Genomic DNA, 22,715 nt, shown 5'->3' with positions numbered 1-22,715 from the left:
ATGATGCTAGTAGGGATGAGTTGTAGAGAGAAATAAATGGAAGAAAAAAAGGAAGTTATTATGAATTAGAATAAAATTTATTAAGAGTTCTTATATATTTCTGGCAAGAAAGTATTGAGGATAATTAAAAGTTTAAACATTATGTAAGATATATATGTAATCTGATTGTAATATGATTACATTATGTAACCTAGGATTCAGCAGTGTTTCATGGAAAAAACTCAAACAGGAGCAGTTTAAACATAAAAGTCCAGAGGTAAGTAGTTCAGGCCTAATATGGCAAATCCATAGTCACAAGGGACTCAGGCTCCTTTTTATCTTCTTTTCTACAATCCTTAGTGCCAGTTTACTTGCCAGAAGTCTCCTCAATGTCACAAGTGGCTCCTAGTGCTCCAGTCATCAGGTTCACATTCCAAGCTGAAAGAAAATGGAATGGCAAAAGTGCATATCTCTCAACTGATACAGCCGCCTTTGAAAGAGATTTCCTGGTTTCTACCAATTTGACTTCTGCTTACATTTCCTTGAATATCCCTAGAAGCCAAGGAGATTAAGAAAAGTAGTCTTGTAGCTGGGCACATTGCCACCCCAAATAACATCAGCATTTCTTACTATGGAAGAGAGAAGAGTGCATTTTGTATAGGTAGCTCACAGGCCCTTCTACAGTTGCAAACTAGGGCAGAGATAATTTGATGATGATTTTGCTCTAGTTTAGTCTAAACAAGCTCATATCTTTCTCTGCTTAAGCTACTTCAGCATTTCTTAACTTCCTATAAGTTTATAGCAAAAGTTTCATGTTATTTTATTAATGCTTCTTATTATATTCCTTAAGTCTAATCTCTTGCTGCAGTTCTGCTATACACAGCGTGGGACAGTTGATGCACCGGCTCTGGGATGGGACAATTCACTGGACTTTGAATCCTGGCCATGCCACTTACCAGCTTGTGACTTGGCAAGTTAGATGCAAAATAGGAAATAATGTTATTTGTTATCATAAATAATGCTTTTTAGACTGAATCAGTTTTTAATTGATTTTTTTATTGAAGTATAGTTGACTTGGAATGTTGTGTTAGTTTCTGCTATACAGTAGTGATTCAGTTATACATATATATACATTCTTTTTCACATTCTTTTCTATTATGGTTTATTGTAGGATACTGAATTTAGTTCTATGTGCTATATAGTATGATCTTGTTGTTTATCCATCCTATATACAATAGTTTGAATTTGCTAACCCCAAATTCATAATCTGTCTCTACCCATCACTTTGGCAACCACAAATCTGTTCTCTATGCCTGTGAGTCTGTTTCTGTTTTGTAAAAATGTCCATTGATGTCATATTTTATATTCCATGTATAAGTGATATCATATGGTATTTGTCTTTCTCTTTCTGACTTTATTACTTAGTATGATAATCTCTAGGTCCATCCATGTTGCTGCAAATGACATTATTTTCTTCTTGTTATTGTTTAGTATTCCATTGTGGAATTGACATATATATATTCCATATATATATATATTCCATTGTGTAATTGTATATATATATATACTACATCTTTGTCGATTCATCTGTTGATGGACATTTGGGTTGTTTCCATGTCCTGGCTATTGTAAATAGTGCTGCTATGAACACTGAAGTGCATGTATCTTTTTGAATTATAGTTTTGTCTGGATATATGCCAAGGAGTGGGATTGCTAGATCATATAGTAACTCTATCTTGAGTTTTTTGAAGAACCTCTATACTGATTTCCAATTTAGTGGCTGTTGGATAAATTGGATGGCTGTTTCAATTTATATTCTCACCAAAAGTATAGAAGGGTTCCCTTTTCTCCACACTCTCTCCAGCATTTGTTATTCATAGACTTTTTAACAATGGCCATTCTGACCAGAGTTTGATGGTACCTCACTGCAGCATTGATTTGCATTTCTCTAATAATTAGTGATGTTGAGCATCTTTTCGTGTGCTTTTTGGCCATCTGTACGTTTACTTTGAAGAAATGTCTGTGTAGACCTTCTGCCTCTTTTTAATTGTGTTGATATTTTTTGTTATCGAGTTGTGTGAGCTGTTTGTATATTTGGAAATTCGGTCCTTGTCAGTCTCATTATTTGCAAATATTTTCTCCCAGTCCGTAGGTTGACTTTTCAGTTTTTTTATGGTTTCCGTTTGTACAGCAAAGCTTTTGTTTGATTTGGTCCCAGACAAACAGATTTACCTATATTTTATACATTTTTTGTTCAAAAAAACAGAATTTGTAAGAAAAGTTGAATAATTTCTGGTTATTATACTCCTAAAATGTGTACATTTAAGTTTTGCTTCTGAACAGACATATTCTGCTTAGCAGAATCTTTTGAGATTACTTGTTATTTTTCCTTTTTTTTCCTACTGCCTTAGGAGACTACCTCAGAAAACATTGATCTGATTTACATTAGAGTATGTTTTGCCTGCATGTTCTCTTCTCATAGTTTTGTGGTATCATGTCTTATATTTAAAGTCTTTAATAAACTGAGGCAATTTTAAAACCTTCAACTGAAAGATCACATTGCTTCTTGTCGGGAGAAGACACACGCAAAGCATATGTTTCATTCACTTCGGTAACCAGTAAGTCCTAAGTGCCCATGTACAGAGTAAAGGAAACATGTCTGAGAAACGTTTTTCTTTTCTTGCTGCTGCTAAGTTGCTTCAGTCGTGTCTAACTCTTGCAACCCTATGAACAATAGCCTGCCAGGCTCCGTTGTCCAGTGGATTCTCCAGGCAAGAATACTGCAGTGGGTTGCTATTTCCTCCTCCAGAGGATCTTCCCAATCCAGGGATCAAACCTGCATCTCTAGCATATCCTGCATTGACAGGTGGGTTCTTTACCTCTAGTGCCACCTGATAAAAAGGCCCTTCCATCCAGGTTGGAGACAGTTTCTTAAATTATGTATTTTTCCAGTCTTGCTTGCAGGTTGAGATTAGAAATAAAGGTCACTTATCTATTCTTTTACATTCCTGCTGCTGCTAAGTCGCTTCAGTCGTGTCCGACTCTGTGCGACCCCATAGACAGCAGCTACCAGGCTCCCCCGTCCCTGGGATTCTCCAGGCAAGAACACTGGAATGGGTTGCCATTTCCTTCTCCAGTGCACAAAAGTGAAAAGTGAAAGTGAAGTTGCTCAGTCATGTCCGACTCTTAGTGACCCCATGGACTGCAGCCCACCAGGCTCCTCTGTCCATGGGATTTTCCAGGCAAGAGTGCTGGAGTGGAGCCTTCTCTTTACATTCCTAATCACAACTAAATTATAAGAAAATTCAGTTCATATTGATAACTCCAGGTCAATACTGCTTTTTGCAAGATCAGAAATGTTCCCTCATTCTTCTTTAGGTTTCAAAAAAGCCTACTGTATTTATTCTCCTGGAATAGTGTCAAATAACCCTTTTCCTGCATGAAGACCTTCTTTTTATAGTTCTTTCTCCTGAAACAAAGCTTTCCTTTTCTGAACCCTGAACTGAAATGATTTCCTTGGGGAATCCCTCTTATTTAGAGGGATTATAGTGAAGTCACTGCCTGAGCTGATTTCAGTTCATTTTCTTGAGCTGAATTGTATGAATGGCTTCACATGATATCTTCTAAAGGGATGAACTTGCATATAAATGAAACCACCAAATTTCTTCATACAGTGTAATGAGGTCTTGACATTTCAGACATTTTGTGTGTAAATAGCATGCTGCTGCTGCTGCTAGCATAGGCACTCAAAAAGTGTTTGCTGGAAGGAAGGGTGGTAGAAAGGAAGAAAGAGAAGGGAGGAAAAGTTAGCAGAAAAAATTTTTTTTCACTGGAGATAGATATGATTTTTTAATTGGCAAAAGGAATATGAAATTTGTTATTATTATACTTGTGAACCCAGAATATAATTTATGATGGCTTAGGAAATAATTGCCTTTTATCTACATTTAAATGTAAAGACACAGAAAAACAATTTACCTATTTTTTATACATGTTTTGTTAAAAAAAAAAAAAGAATCTATAAGAAAAATTGAAGAATTTCTTTCTGAGTTATTTTTCTCATAAAATGTGAGCATTTGAGTTTTGCTTCTGGGCAGACGTATTCTGCTTAGCAATCTCTTTTGACATTGCTTGCTGAGCGCATATATTTTTCCTTATGCTGATAATTAATGTCTCTGTAGTTTGAGTAGTAGCTCTTGTAGAAAGAGACTAGGTTCTAACCTATCCAAAGGCAATGAAGTGAACTATCGGAAATAACATCGATCAGAAACAATAATTAGGGTACAGTGGTTGTCCCATACTTTTGATCCCAAGATTTCTTATAGTTTATCTCATTCTAGCAACGAAAAGAAAAACTAGAAACCTCAGGAGAGCTAAGGGAGTGGGAACATTTGGCACTGCCGGCCTGGGCAAATATAGTCTTTTTGGTAGAGCCAAGTATTCAAGGGTAGAAGACCAGATGCTAGTTTGAGGCCCAAACCCTGATAAGTCAGAAGTGTTCAGGATATCCAGGGGCCTGGTAAGCAATGGTTGTCTAAGATTTGAAGGTCCTCAATTTGCCTGTATTGTAAGGATGGGGACACAACTGGTAAATTTTCTTTTTCTGATTTTTGTATTAACTATATTTTAATACTTATATATATCACTTCGTTGTTCAGTCGCTCAGTCGTGTCTGACTCTTTGCGACCCCATGGGCTGAAGCACACCAGATTCCCCTATCCTTCACCATCTCCCAGAGCTTCCTCAAACTCTTGTCCGTTGAGTCAGTGATGCCATCCAACCATCTTGTCCTCTGTTATCCCTTCTCCTCCTGCCTTTAATTTTCTAGCATTAGGGTCTTTTCTAATGAGTTGGCTCTTTGTATCAGGTGGCCAAACTATTGGAGCTTCAGCATCAGTACTTCCAATGAATATTCAGGATTGATTTCCTTTAGAATTGACTGGTTTGATCTCCTTGCAGTTCAAGGGACTCTCAAGAGTCTTCTCCAACAGCACAGTTCAAAAGCATCAATTCTTTGACACTCAGCCTTCTTTATGGTGCAGCTCTCGCATCCATACATGACTCCTGGAAAAGCTATAGCTTTGATTATCCAAACATTTGTTGACAAACTAATGTCTCTGCTTTTAACATGCTGTCTAGGTTTGTCATAGCTTTTCTTCCAAGGAGCAAGTGTCTTTTAATTTCATGGCTGCAGTCACCATCTGCAGTAATTTTGGAGCCCAAGAAAATGAAGTCTTTCTCTGTTTCCATTGTTTCCCCATCTATTTGCCATGAAGTGATAAGACTGGATGCCATGATCTTCATTTTTTGAATGTTGAGTTTTAAGCCAGTTTCTTACTCTCTTTCATCTTCTTTAAGAGTCTTTTCAGTCCCTTTTCACTTTCTGCTGTAAGGGTTGTGTCATCTGCATAGCTGAGGATATTGATATTTCTCCCGCCAATCTTGATTCCAGCTTGTGCTTCATCCAGCCTGGCATTTCACATGATGTAATTTGCATATAAGTAAAATAAGCAGGGTGACAAAATACAGCCTTGACATACTTCTTTCCCAGTTTGACCCAGTCCTTTGTTCCCTGTCTGGTTCTAACTGTTACTTCTCGACCTGCATACAGGTTTCTGAGGGGGCAGGTAAGGTGGTCTGATATTCCCATCTCTTTTAAGAATTTTCCGGTTTGTAGTGATCCACACAGTCAAAGGCTTTGGCATAGTCAATGAAGCAGAAGTAGATAGTCTTCTGGAATTCTCTTGCTTTTTCTATGATCCAATAGATGTTGGCAGTTTGATTTCTGCTTCTTCTGCCTTTTCTAAATCCAGTTTGAACATCTGGAAGTTCTCAGTTCATGTACTGTTTAAGCCTAGCTTGGAGAATTTTGAGCATTAATTTGTTAGTGTGTGAGATGAATATAATTTGCAGTAGTTTGAACATTCTTTGGCATTGCCTTTCTTTGGGATTGGAATGAAAACTGACCTTTTCCAGTCCTATGACCACTGCTGAGTTTTCCAAATTTGCTGGCATATTGAGTGCAGCACTTTCACAGCGCCATCTTTTAGGATTTGAAATAGCTCAGCTGGAATTCCATCACCTCCACTAGCTTTGTTCCTAGTGATGCTTCCTAAGGCCCACTTGACTTTGCACTCCAGGGTGTCTGGTTCTAGGTGTGTGATCACACCACCATGGTTATCTGGGTCATTAAGATCTCTTTTGTATAGTTCTTTGTATTCTTTCCATCTCTTCTTAATAATCTGCTTCTGTTAGGTCCATACACTTCTGTCCTTCATTGTGCCCATCTTTGCATGAAATGTTCTCTTGTTATCTCTAATTTTCTTGAAGAGATCTCTAGTCTTTCCCATCCAGTTGTTTTCCTCTATGTCTTTGCATTGATCATATAGGAAGTGATCATTATATCACTTAGATAAATGGAAAACCCCTGGGTTTTATGTATTCACTGACTAAATTTCAATGTGTCAGTGGAGTCAATGTGGATTCACTCCTTTTCTAGGAAACATGTTTTCATTGCCATTAGTGTACTTTAGAAGAGACATCCAGTTTGATGGAGATATTTCAAGGTTTAAATAACTTAATGTATAAAGTTTAGTTGGTACAATCTACCCCTTCTTTTTTGAACACATATATTCATAGCACCCATCATGACAAACAGATGGAGAAACAATGGAAACAGTGATGGACTTTATTTTCTTGGGCTCCAAAATCACTGCAGGTGGTGACTATAGCCATGAAATTAAAAGGCGCCTGCTCCTTGGAAGAAAAGCTATGAAAAAACTAGACAACATATTAAAAACCAGAGACATTACTTTGCCAACAAAGGTCTGAGTAGTTAAAGCCATGTTTTTCCAGAAGTCATTTATGGATGTGCGAGTTGTACCATAAAAAAGGCTGAGCGCCAAAAGAATTGGTGCTTTTGAAGTAGGGTGTTGGAGAAGCCTCTTGAGAGTCCCTTGGATTGCAAGGAGATCAAATCAATTGATCCTAAAGTAACTCAACCCTGAATATTCATTGGAAGTACTGATGCTAAAGCTCCAATATGTTGGCCACATGTTGTGAAGAGCTGACTCATTGGAAAAGACCCTGATGCTGGGAAAGATAGAAGGCAGGAAGAGAACGGGACAACAGAGGGTGAGATGGTTGGATGGTATCACCAACTCAATGGACATGAGTTTGAGCAAGCTCCTCCAGATGGTGAAGGACAGAGAAGTCTAGCTTGCCGAACTGCTTGGGGTTGCAAAGAGTCAGACATGATTGAATGACAGAAAAACAGCAATATTCAATGCACCTTTATGTATAAAGCCAACACTGAAACAAGTGTTCAACAGAATAGTATTTCTAAATGGAATACTACTCAGCAGTAAAAAGTAACAACCTACTTATTTACATGAACATATGAATCAGTCTAAAATACATTTAAAGCAAAAGAAGTCTTTCACATACATATACAGGACACACAGTATGATTTTATTTAGATGGAATTCTAGGACAGGTAAGACTAGAGTGAAAAATTCTGAACAGTGTGGATGGTGCATGACTAGGAAGGAATAGGAGAGAGTTTTTTCTGGGGTTATGGTAACCTCTCAACAGGGGTTCAAATTTTGCAGGTGTATACATTTGTCAAAACTCAGAATTGTCCTGTTTAAGATTGGTGTATTTCATTGAATATAAATGTCACCTCAATAAAAGAACAATGAATAAACTTTGAACTCTATAGTTAATGGATGTACATGCTGAAATGTTTGAAGATAAAGGATACTGAAGTCTGCAACAGATGTATCAAAAAAATAAGATGGTTTAAAGTATGAAGAATGTGATGGAAATGATAGAAATTAGGTGTGATATACAGAGTGGTGTTCATGCCACAGTTGTTTCTACTTGTCTGTATGTTTGAATTATTTTATACTGAAAATGCTGGCAAGGAAAAAAGTTGATGAGCCTTTCCTCAGGAAACACAGTATTGTACTTTTCAAAAGCTCTTTCCTAAAGTAAATGGGATATTATAATATTGCAGATGAGAAAACAGAGGTACCATATAAACCCTAAAGTCAGTTCAGTTCAGTTCAGTCACTCAGTCGTGTCCGACTCTTTGCAACCCCATGAATCGCAGCACGCCAGGCCTCCCTGTCCATCACCAACTCCTGGAGTTCCCTCAAACTCATGTCCGTTGAGTCGGTGATGCCATCCAGCCATCTCATGCTCTGTCGTCCCCTCGTTCTCTTGCACTCAATCTTTCCCAGCATCAGCATCTCTTCTAGTGAGTCATTCTTCACCTCAGGTGGACAGAGTATTGGAGCTTCAGCTTCAGCATCAGTCCTTCCAATGAATATTTTGGATTTATTTCCTTTAAGATTGACTGGTTTGATCTCTTTTCTGTCCAAGGGACCCTTAAGAGTCTTCTCCTGCACCACAGTTCGAAAGCCTCAATTCTTCAGCAGCAGCCTTCATTATGGTCCAACTCTTACATCCATACATGACTACTGGAAAAACCATAGTTTTGCTATATGGACCTTTGTTGGCAAAGTGATGTCTCTGCTTTTGAATATGCTGTCTGGGTTTGTCATAGCTTTCCTTCCAAGGAGCAAGCATCTTTTAATTTTGTGGCTGCAGTCATTGTCCAAAGTGATTTTGGAGCCCAAGAAAATAGCTTGTCACTCTTTCACTGTTTCCCCATCTATTTGCCATGAATGGGACAGGATGCCATGATCTTGGTTTTTTGAATGTTGAGTTTGAAGCCAGCTTTTTCACTCTCCTCTTTCTCCTTCATCAAGAGGCTTTTTAGTTCCTCTTCACTTTTCTTCCATTACAGGGGTATCATCTGCATATCTGGGACTATTGATATTTCTTCCAGCAATCTTGCTTCTAGCTTGTGATTCATCCAGCCCAGCATCTTGCATAATGTACTCTGCATAGAAGTTTTATAAGCAGAAATATAGAATAGCTTTTTTACTTTGGAAGATGGAAAGTTATTAAATGAGATGGAAAAAGTGCTAGCCAGAAAACAAGATTGGTCATTGGACTACTTTAAAATCAAGGATATTACTTCATTAAAAGACATCACTAAAAAGAGCTGGGAGAGGTAGAAACCATGAACTGTCAGAAAGTATTTGACACCCATGTAACTGAAAAATGATAAAGATACAGGAAACTGTCCTTCAGACAATGATTTCATCAAAAGATGCTGCGATATGGGTGAAAAATCGAGCCATAAATTCTGGGCAGAGATATTTGTTTTGCATATGGCTGACAAATCATTAAATATGGTAAAAAGCACTCTACTGAAAATTGAAAAAAGCCTTGAATAGAAATTACGCAGAAGTAGAAATGTGAATGGTCAATAAAATATGAAATACTTTATACTAAATAAAGTATATACTTTATACCAAATATTAAGTACTTTAGTTTCATTAGAAATTAGGAGAAGGAAATGGCAACCCACTCCAGTACTCTTGCCTGGAAAATCCCATGGACAGAGGAGCCTGGTGGGCTACAGTCCATGGGGCCACAAAGAGTCTGACATGACTGAGCGACTTCACTTTCACTTCACTTTCAAATTAAAACCACCAGATGTCACACTATGTCACACTCCCCAGAGCGGAAAAAACTTTAAAGTCGAAAAGTCAACAGTAAGAACATGGAACAATAGGACGCTGGTGGCAATGTGAATCAGGGCAGCCACTTTGAAGCTGTGTGTGATCTAGAGGCTGGTCATTTAGCTCCTAGCCCACACTCTAGTGATTCTCAACCTTTATGTTAGAATCTAAGAACGCTGTTTTTCAGTCGCTAGTCATGTCCAACTCTGCGACCCCATGTACTACAACACTCCAGGCCTTCACCATCTCTCAGAGCTTGCTCAAACTCATGGCCATTGAGTCAGTGATGCCATCCAACCATCTTGCCCTCTGTCATACCCTTCTGCTCCTGCCTTCAATCTTTCCCAGCATCACGGTCTTTTCTGATCATCAGGGTCAACCCTTGTGTTAGAATCTAAAAATGAGCTGATCAGAAATAGTTTGGCTGGACGTTACCCCAGACGTGTAGTTACCAGATTGTGTCTGTAGGTGCCCAGGGGCACTACCACAAACTCACAGAGGACTGTGGGGTATTTTACATGTTCAAGAGAATACTGTGATACTCTGCTGGACACCGTATGAACTACTAACTGAAGATGGTTCAAGTCACAGTTTCCTTGTTAGACTTGCTCCATTCTTTTCTACTATGCAATATTTTGCAAAACTGGATCTCTCAGTGGTTGCTTAAATAAAAAGCAGATAGGAAAACCATAGGAAAATCACTGTGGAACAGGAAATAAAGATGGCTTAGTCCACTCTGATTCCAGGGTTTGAGAAGTTGTACAGAGCCAAATAGGTACACGTATACCATTCCTAAGCAATTGTGGTTTTTTAAGAATGAAACTAAAATATTTTTTCTTTCAGTTTTTGCACATTAGTTTTTCAGACAGCTTTTGCATCATTTTGGAGAAGGAAATGGCAACCCACTCCAGTATTCTTGGCTGGGAAATTCCATGGACAGAGGATTCTGGCGGGCTACAGTCCGTGGGTTGAAAAGAGTCAGACACAACTGAGCTACTAACACACACAGTGCCTCATTTGGAGATGAAGACTTAGTAAGTTGTTTGGAACTATTTAGTAAATGGACTTGTTTGGTATTTCTTTTGTCCTGGGATGCCATTTAAAAAAAAGTTTTGTCATCAAGTGTATCTTGAACCAAGAATGTTTGAGAATCTCTATCCCAAATTAGTTAACTGAGAATATTTGGGGTTGGAGTCTGTGTGTCTTTGTTTTCAAAAAACTTCCCAGGTGATTCCAATGGCCCCTAGAACTGAGAAACACTGCTAGGTAAACTCATACACATGTGGCTGAAGATAACACTATTCATAGTATATCTGGGGACCAGTGCTGTTTTGCACATGATTTTCTACAGGTCTTTGTCAAGGTGCAGTTTGTATTAATCACATCTTCAGTGAATAATGGTACAGATTTTGTAATCTTTTTTTATCCCTATGTTACATTTGTTCTGGTTAAATTTATTGAAATGTAATTTCCTGACTGTTAAATCTAATAATAAAACAATAATAATAAAAAAAATGGATAGTTGGACAACATGAACTCACTCATTGCAGCCAAATGGTGCAGGCATTTTGGAAGACAGTTTGGTGGTGTTTTACAAAAGTTAACATACTTTTACCATACTATCTACTAATCATAATCCTTGGCTTTCCCCAAAGGAGTTGAATATTTATATCTACATAGAAGCCTGCTCACATATGTTTATAGCAGTTTTGTTCATAATTGTCAAAACTTGCAAGCAACCAAGGATGTCCTTCAGTAAGGTGAATGGACAGCTAAACTGTGGTACATCCAGACAATGCAATATTATTCAGGGCTAAAAGTAAATGAGAGATAAGCCAAGAAAAGACATAGAGGAGACTTAAATGCACATTACTAAATGATAGAAGCCAATCTGAGAAGACCTCATACCATATGATTCCAAGTATATGACGTTCAGAAAAAGGCAAAATTCTAGGGCTGTGAATAAGTCAGTAACTGGCAGGAATTGGAGAGTATAGCAGAACAGATAGAGCAAAGAGTTTTTAGGGCAGTGAAATTACTCTGTACGATACTATAATGGTAGATACATGTCATTACGGCTGTGTCTGAATCCACAGAATATACACCACCAAGAGTGAACCCTAATGTAAACTGTAGACTTTGGGTGATTATGACGTGTTAGTGTAGGTTCTTCAGTTGTAATGAAAGTAGCTCTCTGGTTGGGGAGGCTATGCATGTCGGAGGGCAGGGAGTATTTGGGAAATCTCTGTATTTTCCTCTCAATTTTACTGTGAACCAAAACCGCTCTAAAGGAAGTCTTTAAAAAAATCACTGGGGCTTACATTCTGTGCTTTTCTTCTAATAATTTTCTAGTAATTTATTATTTATATAGTTTTATTAAAGTATAATTGACATACAACAAACTGCACATACTTAAAGTGTACAACTGGATGAATTTTGACATATGTATGAAAGTGAAAGTGAAGTCACTCAGTCGTCTCCAACTCTTTGTGACCCCGTGGACTGTAGCCTACCTAGCTCCTCTGTCCATGGGATTCTCCAGGCAAGAATACTGGAGTGGGTTGCCATTTCCTTCTCCAGGGAATCTTCCTGACCCAGGGATCAAACCTGGGTTTCCCACATTGGAGGCAGACTCTTTAACCTCTGAGCCACCAGGGAATGTATACATTTGTGAAATCATCATCACAGACAAGATAATGAATATATCCATTGGTCTTTAAAATGTTTTTGTGTACCATCATAATCCTTCCTTTTTCCTTTCCACACTGCTTCACTGCTTCCTTAAGCTCCCCCAGCTCTCCGCCACCCACACCCCTCTCCAGGGCAACCGTTCATCTGCTTTCTGTCACTGTAGTTAAGATTTGTCTGACCTATTCTGCTCAGCATAATTATTTTACAGTTCAACCATGTTGCATGTATCAATAGTTCATTCATTTTAACTTCTGAGTAATATTCCACTTTATGGATATACTGCAATTTCTTTGTTCACTCATCTGTTGGTGGACATTTCAGTTTTTGTCTATTACATATAAAGGTGTGCACATTTGTATACAAATCTATATGGACATGGTTGGGTCATGTCATAGATACATGGTTACAGTAGTACATTTTTATTGTATTTTGCAAAAGTGTTAGTCCACCAATGATTGGAAATAAAACAGTTCCTTCCCAAAATATATTTTGATACATACTAACCAGGGAGATATGCACATGGTTATGATAGCAAAATAACTGGATGCAATGGATCCAATCATCCATTGTTAGGATTAGGAGAATGGAATATTAAAATGAGGTATATACTTATTCAGAATAATATAACAATGAAAATAGATCAATAATAGCTACATTTATCAAAATGGTTAAATATTAGGAATTGAAAGTTGAGTTTAAAAAGCAAATTGCAAAAGAATGCCTATGGAATGATTCCATTATGCAAATTTTAAAAGAAAATGATATTAAATATTAAGAAGATGTGGCAAGAATACAAAGAAGAACTATACAAAAAGATCTCAATGACCCAGATAAGCAAGATGGTGTGATCACTCATCTAGACTCAGACATCTTGGAGTGTGAAGTCAAGTGGGCCTTAGAAAGCATCACTACAAACAAAGCTGGCAGAGGTGATGGAATTCCAGTTGAGCTATTTCAAATCCTAAAAGATGGTGCTATGAAAGTGTTTCACTCAATATGCCAGCAAATTTGGAAAACTCAGCAGTGGTCACAGGACTGGAAAAGGTCAGTTTTCATTCCAATCCTAAAGAAAAGCAATGCCAAAGAATGTTCAAACTACCACAGAACTACACTCATTTCACATGCTAGCAAAGTAATGCTCAAAATTCTCCAAGCCAGGCTTCAACAGTACGTGAACTGAGAACTTCCAGATGTTCAAACTGGATTTAGAAAAGGCAGAGGAACCAGAGGTCAAATTGCCAACATCCATTGGATCATCAAAAAAGCAAGAGAGTTCCAGGAAAACATCTAATTCTGCTTCATTGACTATGCTAAAACCTTTGACTGTGTAGATCACAACAATCTGTGGAAAATTCTTAGAGATGGGAATAGCAGCCCACCTTACCTGCCTCCAGAGAAACCTGTATGCAGGTCCAGAAGCAACAGTTAGAACTGGACATGGAATAATGGACTGGATCAAAATTGGGAAGGGAGTACGTCACTCTGCTTATTTAACTTATATGCAGAGTATATCATGTGAAATGCTGGGCTGGATGAAGCACAAGCTAGAATCAAGATTTCTGGGAGAAATATCAGTAACCTCAGATATGCAGATGACACCATACTTATGGCAGAAAGTGAAGAGGAACTAAAGAGCCTGCTGATGAAAGTGAAAGATGAGACTGAAAAAGCTGGCTTTAAATTCAGCATTCAAAACACTAGGATCATGGCATCTGGTCCCATCACTTCATGGGAAATAGATGGGGAAACAATGGAAACAGTGAGAGACTTTATTTTCTTGAACTCCAGAATCACTGCAGATGGTGACTGCAGTCATGAAATTAAAAGACACTTGCTCCTTGGAAGCAAAGCTATGACAAACCTAGACAATATTTTATTTATTTATTTATTTATTTTTATGCAATGACTATCTTGTTTCTTCCTTGATTTATTGTGGATTAAAGATTAATACAGTTATATAGTTCATGAACATCTTATTTCAAATCTAACAGACCTCCTAGCATTGGAGTATCCCAAAACTCATTTATATAAACTGATTTTCTTATTTTTATTTTTTAAACTAATTTATTTATTTTACTTTGCAATATTGTATTGGTTTTGCCATACATTGACTTGAATCCGCCATGAGTGTACATGTGTTCCCCATCCTGAACCCCCCCTCCCACCTCCCTCCCCATCCCATCCCTCTGGGTCATCCCAGTGCACCAGCCCCGAGCACCCTTGTATCATGCATCAAACCTGGACTGGGAGAAAATAATAGCAAACAAAGCAACAGAGAAAGAATTAACCTCAAAAATATACAAACAACTCCTGCAGCTCAATCCCAGAAAAAATAAAAGATCCAATCAAAAAGTGGGCCAAAGAACTAAACAGACATTTCTCCAAAGAAGACATACAGATGGCTAACAAACACATGAAAAGATGTTCAACATCACTCATTATCAGAGAAATGCAAATCAAAACCACAGTGAGGTACCATTTCATGCCAGTCAGAATGGCTGCGATCCAAAAGTCTACAAGCAATAAATGCTGGAGAGGGTGTGGAAAAAAGGGAACCCTCTTACACTGTTGGTGGGAATGCAAACTAGTACAGCCATTATGGAGAACAGTGTGGAGATTCCTTAAAAAACTGGAAATAGAACTGCTTTATGACCCAGCAATCCCACTGCTGGGCATACACACTGAGGAAACCAGAACTGAAAGAGACACGTGTATCCCAGTGTTCATTGCAGCACTGTTTATAATAGCCAGGACATGGCAGCAACCTAGATGTCCATTAGCAGACAAATGGATAAGAAAGCTGTGGTACATATACACAACGAAATATTATTCAGCCATTAAAAAGAATACATTTGAGTCAGTTCTAAAGAGGTGGATGAAACTGGAGCCTATTATATAGAGTGAAGTAAGCCAGAAAGAAAGTCATCAATACAGTATACTAGCACATATATATGGAATTTAGACAATATTTTTAAAAGCAGAGACATTACTTTGCCAACAAATGTCCATATAGTCACAGCTATGGATTTTCCAGGAGTCACGTATGGATGTGAGAGTTGTATCATACCGAAGGCTAAGTGTCAAAGAATTGATGCTTTTTAAGTGGGGTGTTGGAGAAGACTCTTGAGTCCCTTGGACAGAAAGGAGATCAAACCAGTTAATCTAAAGGAAATCAATCCTGAGTATTCACTGGGAGGACTGATGCTGAAGCTGAAGCTCCAATACTTTGGCCACCTGATGTGAGGAGCTGACTCACTGGAAAAGACCCTGATGCTGGAAAAGATTGAAGGCAGGAAGAGAAGGGGATGACAGAGAATGAGATGGTTGGATGGCATCACCAATGCTATGGACACGAGATTGAGCAAGCTCCGTGAGATGGTGAAGGACAAGGAAGCCTGGTGTGCTGCAGTCTATGGGGTCTCAAAGAGTTGGATACGACTGAGCAACTGAACAACAACAACAATATTAAATTATTTGTTGCTTCCAAGTACATAGATATATAGTAAAGTATAAAGAAAAGCAAGAAAATGGTAAATACAAAATAGGGTATTGCTTCCCTGAAGAGAGGTTGGGGTACAGCAGGGGAGATGGGATCAAGGAAGGGTATACAGAAGCTTTGGAGGCTAATGTGTCATAATCTATTTCCTATGATCCACATAGTCAAATGCTTTGGTGTAGTTAAGAAAGAAGAGGTAGATGTTTCTCTGGAACTCTCTTGCCTTTTTTGATGATCCAACAGATGTTGGCAATTTGATCTCTGGTTCCTCTGCCTTTTCTAAAACCAACTTGAACATCCAGAAGGTCATGGTTCATATACTGTTGAAGCCTGGCTTGGGGAATTTTGAGCATTACTTTGCTAGTATGTGAGATGAGTGCAACTGTGTGGTAGTTTGAGCATTCTTTGGCATTGCCTTTCTTTGTGATTGGAATGAAAACTGACCTTTTCCAGTCCTGTGACCACTGCTGAGTTTTCCAAATTTGCTGGCATATTGCATGAAGCACTTTCACAGCACCATCTTTTAGGATTTGAAATAGCTCAACTGGAATTCCATCATCTCTGCTAGCTTTGTAGTGATGCTTTCTAAGGCCCGCTTGACTTCACATTCCAGGATGTCTGGCTCTTGATGAGTGATCACACTATGGTGGTTATCTGAGTCATGAAAATCTTTTTTGTACAGTTCTTTTGTGTATTCTTGCCACCTCTTCTTAATATATTCTGCTTCTGTTGGGTCCATACCATTTCTGTCCTTTATTGTGTCTCTCTTTGCATGAAATGTTCTCTTGTTACGTCTAATTGTCTTGAAGAGATCTCTAGTCTTTCCCATTCTGTTCTTTTCCTCTATTTCTTTGCATTGATCACTGAGGAAGGCTTTCTTATCTCTCCTTGCTATTCTTTGGAACTCTGCATTCAGATGGGTATATCTTCCCTTTTCTTCTTTGCCTTTAGCTTCTCTTCTTTTCTCAGCTCTTGTAAATCCTCCTCAGACAACTGTTTTGCCTTTTCGCATTTCTTTTTCTTGGGGATGGTCTTGCTCCCTGCCTCCTGTACAATGTCAAGAGCCTCTGTCCATAGTTCTTCAGGCACTGTCTATCAGACCTAATCCCTTGAATCTATTAATCACTTCCACTGTATAACCTTAAGGGATTTGATTTAGGTCATACCTGAATGAAATTAAAAGATGCTTACTCTTTGGAAGAAAAGTTATGACCAACCTAGACAGCATATATATAAAAAAGAGACATTGCTTTGCTGACGAAGGCTCATCTAGTCAAGGCTATGGTTTTAGTAGTCATGTATGGACGTGAGAGTTGGACTGTAAAAAAAGCTGAGTGCTGAAGAATTGATGCTTTTGAACTGTGGTGTTGGTAAAGACTCTTGAGAGTCCCTTGGACTGCAAGGAGATCCAACCAGTCCATCCTAAAGGAAATCAGTCTTGAATATTCATTGGAAGGACTGATGCTGAAGCTGAACCTCCAGTACTTTGGCCACCTAATGCGAAGAACTGACTTATTTGAAGAGACCTGATGCTGGGAAAGATTGAAGACAGGTGGAGAAGGGGACGACAGAGGATGAGATAGTTGGATGGCATCACTGACTCAATGGACATGAATTCGAGTAAACTCTAGGAGCTGGTGATAGACAGGGAGCCCTGGTGTGCTGAAGTCCATGGGGTCGCAAAGAGTAGGAACACGACTGAGTGACTGAACTGAACTGATCTGAGTGGTATAGTGGTTTTCCCTACTTTTTTCAATTTAAGTCTGAATTTGGCAATAAGGAATTCATGATCTGAGCCACAGCCAGCTCTGGGTCTTGTCTTTTATTGACTGTATAGAGCTTCTCCATTTTTGCCTACAAAGAATATAATCAATCTGATTTCAGTATTGATCACCTAGTGATGTCAGTGTGTAGACTCATATCTTGTGTTGTGGAAGAGGGTGTTTGCTATGACCAGTGCATTCTCTGTACAAAACTCTGTTACCCTTGCCCTGCTTCATTTTGTATGCCAAGGCCAAATTTGCCTGTTATTCCAGATATCTCTTGACTTCCTACTTTTTCATTAGAGTCCCCTATGATGAATAGGGTATCTTTTTTGGGTGCTGGTACTATAAGGTCTTGTAGGTCTTCATAGAATGATTCAACTTCAGCTTCAGCATTACTGCTTGGGGCATAGACTTGGATTACTGTGATTGAATGAGTGAAATCACTCAGTCGTGACTGACTCTTTGCGACCCATCCATGGGATTCTCCAGGTAAGAATATTAGAGTGAGTTGCTATTTCCTTCTCCAAAATGGGTTAGAGTACATAAAATTAAAAACTTATTTCTTTGGTCATATTGCTACATTTCAAGAGCTCTTTTGCCCCACGTGGACAGTGGTTACTATATTGGACAACACAGATATATCACTGATGGAAGTTCTATTTGGCAGTGCTGTTTTATGCTCTTACCCTGGATTTTATTTTCTTTTTAAATTTTGCTAACATTATACCACATACTTATTGATTTATTTGTGTTCCACTAGAATTCTCCCAATAGCAGAGATTTTTTTTCTAAAATATTGCTGAATCCTCAGTGCCTCAAGCAATGCCTATTTATAGCAATGCCTGTAAATGCTTATTTAATGAACAAACAAATGTATGAACAAGTTTTAGCATTTCAAGTAAAAATATTTTGTCTAATGTCCTTGAATAACCTAGTGTACCATTTTGTCACAATTTTTAAGATAAAAGAATGAAAATCCTGTAAACAAGGATCATATTTGAGAGATGATAGGATATTATTAAATATACTAGCTGAGCTTTGTCTTTCATATTATGAAAGACAAGAAGCATGAAAATTCTGCTTTACAGTTAACATATTGTCTTAAATATGAAGGTAAAATATACCAGTTTTCATGGATTAAGAGGTCATGTGAGTAGAATAAGAAAGCAAGGTATACTTATTATATAGTTAAATGGATTTGACTGCCCTACAGTTGAAATCAACTGATACACTGCAATGCACTATATTAAAGGTGATAATTGTGGAATTATAGCTACACATATGATGAGAAATCCTAGTACATTCTAAAATTGTATAGAAATGTCAGTTTATCTCAAATGAATTTCAGATAAAGATCGTCCATGAAATGACTGCAGTGCCTAAAAAGAATTTGCTATCTGAACAAAATATAACTAGAAGCATGACTGCCCTAGGTTTGCCTATAAATAGCAAAGCTAGTTTTGTGATTCCTGCCAAGCATGCAGCTTCAATAGTCTTATAAGAGATTGCTTCTCTTCTCTTGGGTCCAACTTTGTCAGGAGTTACTTGGAATGGTGGTGGAGGAGGGAGGTACCTGGCAGAGCCACACAGGCCTGGTAAATCAGCTTCAACAATTAGCCGCACGATATTTGTCAGCTGGCTGTCATGGCCAGTTCCGGTTACCAACAGTTAGGAATTGGGTAAAATAGGAGTGTTTTCTCCTTCACTCTCCCTTAGTGCAGATTTTTCTGAGTCATGTTAGTTCTCAAAGAATTTGCAAATATAGATGATGGAACATCTGTAGCCTGTGCTGGATTGGTGTTATTTTTATATTTCAAGTAAAAAAAAATTACACCATAATAAATGTTCTTGGATAACCTTCCATACTTACACTGGTTTTAAATCAGGCCTAGTGAAAGTGCACATTCCTCATAAAAATGCTCAGTTAAAGTTTCTGAGCTGTAATAAATATGAGTTAAGGATTTATCAAAGATGAATTTGTCAAAAATGAATTCATCAATTTGTATTTTCAGTTTCAATTCTTGACTGTATTTTGAAGATCTGTTCCGTGTGTATGACTGAAATGTTTTATTTCCTTTGGTGCTGGATCCAGAGTACACTTGCTGTTAAGATCTTAGGGGTCAATTTAGCCACCAAGGGAGCATTGCCTGTTTGCTGAGAATAATGTGAGAACCATAGGTTGCCTTAGTCTATTGATTTTACTCAGGCAGAGTTAAGAAAATGGCCTGTGGAAGTTTTCTGTTACATAGAAGTGAGGAAGTAGTTGTGGAAAAAGAGGCAGGCTGAGGTGCTTGACACAGAGTTCATGCTAATTTTAAATTTTACTAGTACTTAAGTATATAGTCAGGCTTCACTGGTGGTTCAGTGATAAAGAATCCACCTGACAATGCAGAAGACCCAGGTTTGATCCCTCAGTCGGGAAGATCTACTGGAAGAGAAAATGGCAATCCACTCCAGTATTCTTGCCTGGAAAATCCCATGGACAGAGGAGCCTGGTGGGGTGTAGTCTATGGGGGTAGCAAAAGAGTTGGGCGTGACTTAGTGACTAAACTAAGAAGAAGATACAGTTAAGGTTCCTTTGCCAGGGTGAGGGTCTACTGAAGATGTCCCCAGGTCACCATGGAGAGATGTGCTGCCAGACATCTTTCCAAAGGCTTCTTAATGAGTAATGCATTCAGAATTGCTCTCACAGAATCTGAACATTACCAATGGAAAAGCAAGGTCAATGGCACCTGCAAAGTTAATTTTTCATCTCTTCATAAGTCTATATGCTTATTATCACATGTAGAATCTTGGCTATTCCAATAAAGTATGTCTTTCTGTCCTGAGACAGAAGCCAGACACCAAGAGTATCCTTCTCTGTTAATTCCAGCCTTATTTCTTCATGATCTGTACACAGTCCAGAAGCACCATTTAATAACATTTGAAATTTTAAAGTGTGTGTGTGTGTGTGTGTGTGTGTGTGTGTGTGTGTGTGTGTGCTGAGTCGCTTCAGTCATGCGTGGCTCTTTGCAACCCCTTGGACTGTAACTCACCAGGCTTCTCTGTCCATGGAATTCTCCAGGCAATAATACTGCAGTGGGTAGCCATTCCCTTCTCTAGGGGATCTTCCCAACCCAGGGACTGAACCTGCAGGCAGATATTTTACCGTCTGAGCTACCCTAACGTAACCAGAGTACAACTATGGAGACCAGAAATTGACATTGCTACATATTATTAGCCAATATTAAGAGTGTATTCTGATTTTGCCAAACGTCCTACTAATATCTTTTTTTCAGGGCAGGCTCCAATCCAGATTCCTCTACTGCATTTAATTGCTATGTTTCCTTAGTCTCATCTTGTCTGGAGAAGTCTTTCTCTCTTTTTCCTAACCTTAATACTTTTGAAGGGTCCTGGCCAATTATTTTGTAGACTGTTTCCATTTTGATTTGGTTCATGCTTTCTTGTGGTAAAAACTGGCTTATGCATTTTTGGCAAGCATATCACAGAAATGACCCTGTGCCCGCCTCATGTGTTGATTAGAGGGTACACAATGTCAGGATGTCTTATTGCTGCTGAACTGTTTTGGTCACTTAGTTAAGATCTACTGGGTTACTCCATTACAAAGTTACTGTTTTTCCCATTGGAATTAATAAATATCTTGGAAGAAAATACTTTAAGACTATGCAAATATCCTGTTTCTCATCATATTTTTTGCCTATTATTTTATATTCCATGTATTTCATTAATAATCTTTATCTGCAATAATTATTACTTGGTATATGCCAAGTAATGCTGATGTATTTTATTTCTGTTAGAATTAAATTATTAGAATTCTGCTGTGAATAAAAGCTGTTCCTTCTTCCCTTATTTATTCAGTTATTACATCAATGTAGACTCATGAATATGGATTTTGTTCTATGGATTATAATTCACTACTGTAACTATTTTGTTCCCCCCAATTATCCCAGATTTGGCCATTTGGGAGCCTCTTTAGTTAGACTCTTGTGTCCTTTGACATATCCACGTCATTTTTTAAAAGCATTGTGTTACTCTTTGGCACCACAGCTTTCACCAAGTTCTTTTTGCTCCAGCCAGGGACTCAGTCATTTCTTCAAAGAGCCATAGTTCTTTTAATTGAGGATTGATATTTAGAAACAAAATTTGGCTGCAAGGTTTGCTGACAGCTAGAAAATCTGTGTATACAACCGCACATAAGCACATTTGTCTCTCCATCTATTGAACTACTTCCCTATTAAAGACTATCCTGATACTTCTAATTACAACTTAATACCACTAGTTTCCTTCTCCCTTTCTTTATTTGTAATGCCTTTCTCCAGCAAGGAGAAATTTGGCTTTCATTATCCATAATATGTTTACTTATTTCCTCAAACCTAGTATACATGTAAAGAAGTTTTAGAATTGTGCCTCTATAATCCCCGTGAGAAACAAATTTACTAAATAGACTATAGTGTTTGGGTACAATTCGTTTTGTCTTTAGCTTTACAATGTATAGCAAAAATACCAATTTCCAAAATTACTCAAGTTAGACCTTTTTTTTCAACTCCTTTCAATGTAGTCATGTTGTTCATTTGTAGTACAGCTGGGTCCATTTGTTACTATTTGTGTTCCATTGGGTCCCTGGACACATAGAGGTTGATCCTAATTATTATTTATTTGGGAGGTACGTGAAACATTATAAAGAGTAGAGGCATTACTTTACTAACAAAGGCCCATCTAGTTAAAGCTATCATTTTTCCAGTAGTCATGTATGGATGTGAGAGTTGTACCATAAAGAAAGCTGAGCACCAAAGAATTAATGCTTTTGAACTGTGGTTTAGAGAAGACTCTTGGGAGTCCCTTGGACTGCAAGGAGATCCAACCAGTCAATCCTAAAGGAAATCAATCTTGAGTATTCACTGGAAGGACTGAAGCTGAAGCTGAAGCTCCAATACTTTGGCCACCTGATGCAAAGAGCTGACTCACAGGAAGAGACCCTGATGCTGGGAAAGAAGGCAGGATGAGAAGGGGATGACAGGACAAGATGGTTGGATGGCATCATCGACTCAATGGACATGAGTTTGAGCAAACTCTGGGAGATCGTGAAGGACAGGGAAGCCTGGTGTGCTACAGTCCATGGGGTCACAAAGAGTCGACACAACTGAGGGACTGAACAACAAAATGTGAAACTATATGCTGTAGTGCTAA

At 38.3% G+C, this 22,715-nt stretch overlaps 1 protein-coding gene across 11 annotated transcripts in view; it reads left to right on the top strand.

Annotated features, from left to right (window-relative positions):
- BICD1 (BICD cargo adaptor 1) overlaps positions 1-22,715 on the top strand; it is a 244,969-nt gene that overhangs the window by 89,974 nt on the left and 132,280 nt on the right. The gene's annotated exons all lie outside the window — the stretch shown is intronic.

This window comes from Capricornis sumatraensis, chromosome 4, assembly GCF_032405125.1.
Source record: "Capricornis sumatraensis isolate serow.1 chromosome 4, serow.2, whole genome shotgun sequence".
Classification (NCBI taxonomy): domain Eukaryota; kingdom Metazoa; phylum Chordata; class Mammalia; order Artiodactyla; family Bovidae; genus Capricornis; species Capricornis sumatraensis.
Note: the sequence above shows the minus strand (reverse complement) of the source record. Positions and strands in the feature narration are given on the sequence as shown.